Source organism: Trichosurus vulpecula, chromosome 6 (assembly GCF_011100635.1).
Source record: "Trichosurus vulpecula isolate mTriVul1 chromosome 6, mTriVul1.pri, whole genome shotgun sequence".
NCBI lineage: Eukaryota > Metazoa > Chordata > Mammalia > Diprotodontia > Phalangeridae > Trichosurus > Trichosurus vulpecula.
In genome coordinates, this window is record NC_050578.1 from 70156078 (window position 1) to 70161462 (window position 5385).

The following is a 5385-nucleotide window of genomic DNA, read 5'->3' on the forward strand; positions in this document are numbered from 1 at the left end:
GCTTACCTCACTCTTCATTATGTCATGCAAGTCTTTCCATGCCTTTCTAAGGTCATTGAGCTCATCATGAACTTTTCGCCTTCTGTTTCTTTCCTCATTCTGTTTCCTCTTAACTTTTTTCTCCACTGCCATTTGATTTCCTACCCATTCTTTGAAACCCAAGCCAAAATTCCACCTCTTCAATAGAAGTCTTCTCTCTTCCTCCTTACCCACAGTAGTGAATTGTCCCATCTTCCATATCACATAGTACTTTGGTTAAACATCTCTAATGAACTTACCATGTGTTATTTTGTAGTATAGGATAGGGAGTCATTTAGTGAAGTATAGGGAATAATGTGAAATGAGCCTTGAGAGGTAAGGGCTAGTCTATAAAGGGCAAAACTCCAGGCTGAGAAGTTTGTGTCTGCTTGAGATTTTTGAACATGGATGTTCACAAGGTAAGGGTCTGAAGACTAGATTTTGTCTGGAGCCTTTCTGCTGCAGTGAGGCTCGAGCCCACTGATGCCTCACTGGACCTAGCCGGGCTTCTCTGAGGCTGCTTTCTCTGCTAGTCTAGTGCTGAGTTTTTATGCTGTTGGACCTAGGTCAGCCTTAGGCTCCAATTAAGCTCAGGCTCGGCTGACTTGTCTCTGTAGGATGGGAGTTGGGGACGTGGAGTGGATTCTTGGACTGGGTGGGGTAGTCTAGAGGTAATTCTATTTCTACTAGAGTGATGCATCTTTAAGTGCTTTACAGATGTTTGCACGTATCAGAGTTAATACTCTAACACCACACTCTCTTAGTTCAAGTTTGATGTTGGGACAAAATAAGAGACTCTCAAAAGTCATTGAATATTTAACACAAGGAGATTTACTTTGCTTTAACGAAGCAAGAATATGCAATGAGGATGCAGTGGTGTTTAGCTCCCACAGATACTGTCCCCTCCTCTCCATATGGACACTCATTGGGTCAGCAGAGTAAGGGAAGGTGATTCTCAGAATGCTGTCACCAAGGCTTCAGAGCACAAACTCCTCATGGGGAGGGGAGATGGATTTTGTGACCTTAGATAACTGGGCAGCCACATCTGGGAATTGAGGTGGGACGATGAGGTGCCAAGGGACAGTTTTGTCCCGGTTGAGGAGGTGAATGGAGATGAGTCAGCCAGTACCAATAGGCCAAACAAATTCTGGGGGTTCCTCTGTCTTCTTTTAGGTAAAACTGCCCTATATTGTAGAAGGAAAGAAGCTGTGTTGGGGAAATGCTAGTTCATTATAGACGGTCAAGAGGCAATGGAGCTCAGGAGAGAAGTTATAGCTGGATAAGTAGATTTGAGAATCTTCTGCACAAAGCTGAAAATTGAACCCATGGGGGCTGATGAGGTCACCAAGTGAGATAGTATAGAGGGAGAAGAGAAGATGGCCCAAGAGAGAGCCTTGGGGAACATCCGTCTTTAGTAAGGATGGCCTGGATGAAGACCCAGCACAGAAGACTGAGAAGGGGCAGTCAGATAGGTAGGAGAACTAGGAGACAGTATTTATACCATGAAAACCTAGAGAGGAGATAGTATTTGGAGGTGAGCATAGCAAAACAAACCTCTCAGGTTTTCAGCCACCATATTAGGACCCTTTTTGAAAATTTTGCTTTGGGTTTTGGAATTTGAATTTATAGTCATTTCAATAAGGGGAGAGTTTTGTGAGGTTTTTTATTTTTTACAAAATATGATGGAGTCGTGCCAATTTATCCTCATATGACACCTCTTTGGGATCTGTCATATGTATTTGTTTCCTGAGTATCAAGGCAGGGTAAAGGTACAGTCTGTGACTATAATGGAATAGAGCTCATTGGCATAGCAGGGATGAATACCTCTATTGTTTTTGTTCAGACCAAACTATAAGCAACTGAGCTATTTGGCTAAAATACCAGAATTTATTTTTTAACGAATAAACATCAGGCCCTAAATAATTCATTAGGCATTTTACAAAGCTTATATATACAGCGAAGCATAGGTAGGCCAATGAGACAAGGTGGCACCATAGATAGAATGGCAGGCCTGGAGTCCAGAAGACTTGAGTTCAACTCTGACCTGAGACATTTACTATGTATGTCACCATGTCAAGTAAAACTTAACTTCTGTTTGCTTTATTTTCCTCATCTGTATGATGAGGATAATAATCGTGCCTACCTTATAATAGTGCCTACCTTACTCATTTATGCTTAAAAAAAAACAAACAAACTCTAAAGATACAGGCCCATAGGGATACTTTTTAATATAAAAAGTATCTAAAGCCCAAACCAAGTACTATATGTGATGGGGATACTCCGGGAGCTTTCCCAGTAAATATGGGACTATAGCAAGATTGGTTATTCTTTCTACCGCTATTGGGGATAATACTCCCTATTATTAGCAATAGCAGTGAGGTAAGAAAAAGAAATTAAAAGCATGACAGTCAAAAAAGAAACAAAATTATGCCTATTTTGTGAGAACATGATGGTTTATGAAGCAAGTTTTAAGGAATCAGCAAAGAAATTAATGGAGACTAGTTAAGTAACTGCAGGCTATAAAATAAATGCAAAAATCAATAGCATTTACATAAATCAAGAATAAAATGATAGAAAGGGAATTTCCATTTGAAATAATTGCAAAATGCATAAAATATTTGGAAATCAATTTATTAGAGTCAATCTGTGGCTATTATAAAACCCTTGTTAAAATAAAGAACAATTTAAGTAGTTGAAAGAAAATTAAGACCTTATCATTGATTCAAACCAATATAATAAAAATGACAATACTGTCAAAGTTGATTTATAGTTTTAATGCTATACCCAAAGGGATACTTTTAGAATGAAATGAAATAGTAACAAAATTCATTTATGGGGACAAAATAGGCTATCAAAGGAAATAATTTTAAAAGGTAGGAATAAAGAGGGGATATTACTTCTAGTCCTCAAACTGTAGTATAAAACAAGTAGTCATCAAAACCATTTAGGACTGGAGAAAATGGAAAAGTAGATTAATTGAACAGACTGGAAAGGGGAGAATTGGAACAGAATCAGAAACTCCTTATTTAATAAGAACTTCTTAGAAAATTGGAAAGCATGTGGGAGGGTGGGAGCAGCAATCTCATGTCTATCTCAGAGCTCCTCAGAGCCTGACCAACAACCTCATTCCAGCTTGTATTTCCTCCAATTACAAGATGGGAACTGTCAAAGATCAGCTGATTGTGAATGTCCTAAGGGAAGACCAGATTCCACATCACAAGGTCACTATTTCTGGGTTTGGTACAGTTGGCATGGCATGTACCATCACTATCTTAATGAAGGATTTGACTGATGAATTTGCCCTAATTGATGTTACAGAGGACAAACTAAAAGGAGAGATAATGGATTTCCAACATGGCAGCCATTTCCTCAGAACACCAAAGATTGTCTTTGGCAAAGATTACAGTGTGACTACAGATGCAAAGCTGGTTGTTGTTACAGCTGGGGCACATCAACATGAAGGAGAAAGTCATCTTAATTTGGTCCAGTGAAAAGTGAATATCTTTAAATTCACCATTCCTTATATTGTTAAATGCAGCCCTAATTGCAAGCTGCTTATTGTTTCCAGTTCAGAGGGTATTTTGACATATGTGGCCTGGATGCAAAGCAGCTTTCCCCAAAACCATGTTAATGGAAGTGGTTGCAGTCTGGATTCTGCCTATTTCCGTTACCTAATGGGGTAGAGTTGCAGTGCTGATTCTTCAAGCTGTTAAGGGTAGGTCCTTGGGGAATGTGGAGACTCTAATGTTCCTGTGTGGAATGACGTGAATGTTGCCAGTGTCTCTCTGAAGAATCATCATCTTGCTTTAGGAAGTGATGCTGTGTCAAAGTATTCAAAAAATGTTCATATATAGGTGGTTAAAAGTGCTTAGGCCCAGGCTGGGCCATTGGCTTGTCTGTGGTAGATCTGGCAGAAAGAGTAGTGAAGAATTTCCACCATGGGCCTATATGATGATGTCTTCCTCAGTGTCACATGTGTCTTGGGGTAGAATGGCATTTCAGATATGGTGAAGTTAAACCTGACTCTGGAGGAAGAGGCTCATTTAAAGAAGAGGGCAGATGCTTTTGGGGGAATCCAGAAGAAGCTGTTATTTTAAAGCCTTTTAATATGCTGACACTTTACTGTCTAGAGAATGTGGCAGTGGTTAAGGGATTATGTATGATGAGCTTTTCAAGTAGGTCAAATCCTTCTTCCAATTGGTGATTCAATGTCAATATGAAGCAGAAATGTAGAACCTACAAGCACATTCTAGTCTCCTCCTTAAGTTAGAAATGGTGCTGATGGATATGCTGGATATGACTTGTCTTGTATAATCATGAAGTAATTGCTGTCAAAGCCAGCACCCCATGGATGTATAAGTGCCTGCTCTTAGGTGTTACAGCTTCCCTGTCTAGAAGACAACTTTCGGTTCCTGGACGTAAAATGCCTTATAGTAGTAACACTTTGGTGATGGATCGATCACCTTTGTGGTCCCCTCCATTTGGGCTCGACAGCATGGTTCCATGCCTCACCTTTTTGGAGGACCCAATTTTGTCTACTCTATGTCTATATCAATAGTTGTAAATTTCCATATTATATTAAAATATCCATATATGTACAACGATGCAGCCCAATTCCATAAGCATCATACTACCCCCAAAACTGAATAAACCATAAATAACTGATTTTTTTTTAAAAAGGAAAACCCAAAAGCAGTCTGACTGAAGTTATCTTAGGCAAATATACCTTATTTCATAATAAAATTCAAAATGGTAACATGATCTTAATATTAAAGATGATACTATAAAAATTATAAAATAAGCAAATGTAATACCTTTCTTAGTTACGGGTGAAAGAAGTATTCTTAATCAAACAAAGACAGAAGATAGGAATAATCAGTGTTAGAGGGGTTATGGAAAGGTAGGTTTTGTTGGTGGATCTGTGAACCTTTCTGGGAACCAATTGATAATTATACAATAAGGGGGCAAAGATGCCCACAGTCTTTGACCCATAGATCCTACTGCTAGAGATATTCGCCAAAAGAGGTAATTTTAAAAAATAGGGATCTAAATACAGCTGAATATTTATAATAGAACTTTTTGTGGTAGCAAAGAACTGCGAACAAAGTAGGTGCCTGAAAATTGGGGAAAAGCTAAACAAATTCTGGTACAGAAATGTAATGAAAGATTATTGTGATGTAAGAAATGATGAATACAGAGAAGCATAAGAAGACTTTCCCAAAATAATGGAAAATAAAGTAAGCAGGAAATTAGTATACAAAATGACTTAAAACAAAGAACAACCACCACAAAACAATTGAAAACAATTGTTGCAAAATCTTGATTCTAAAGAAGATTTACAAGAGGAAACTTTCCCCACCTTTGCAG

The 5385-nt window shown here is 38.5% G+C and overlaps 1 pseudogene; it reads left to right on the top strand.

Annotated features, from left to right (window-relative positions):
• The first annotated feature begins 3173 nt into the window (after window positions 1-3173).
• Window positions 3174-4115, top strand: LOC118852738 (annotated as a pseudogene).
• The last annotated feature ends 1270 nt before the right edge of the window (window positions 4116-5385 follow it).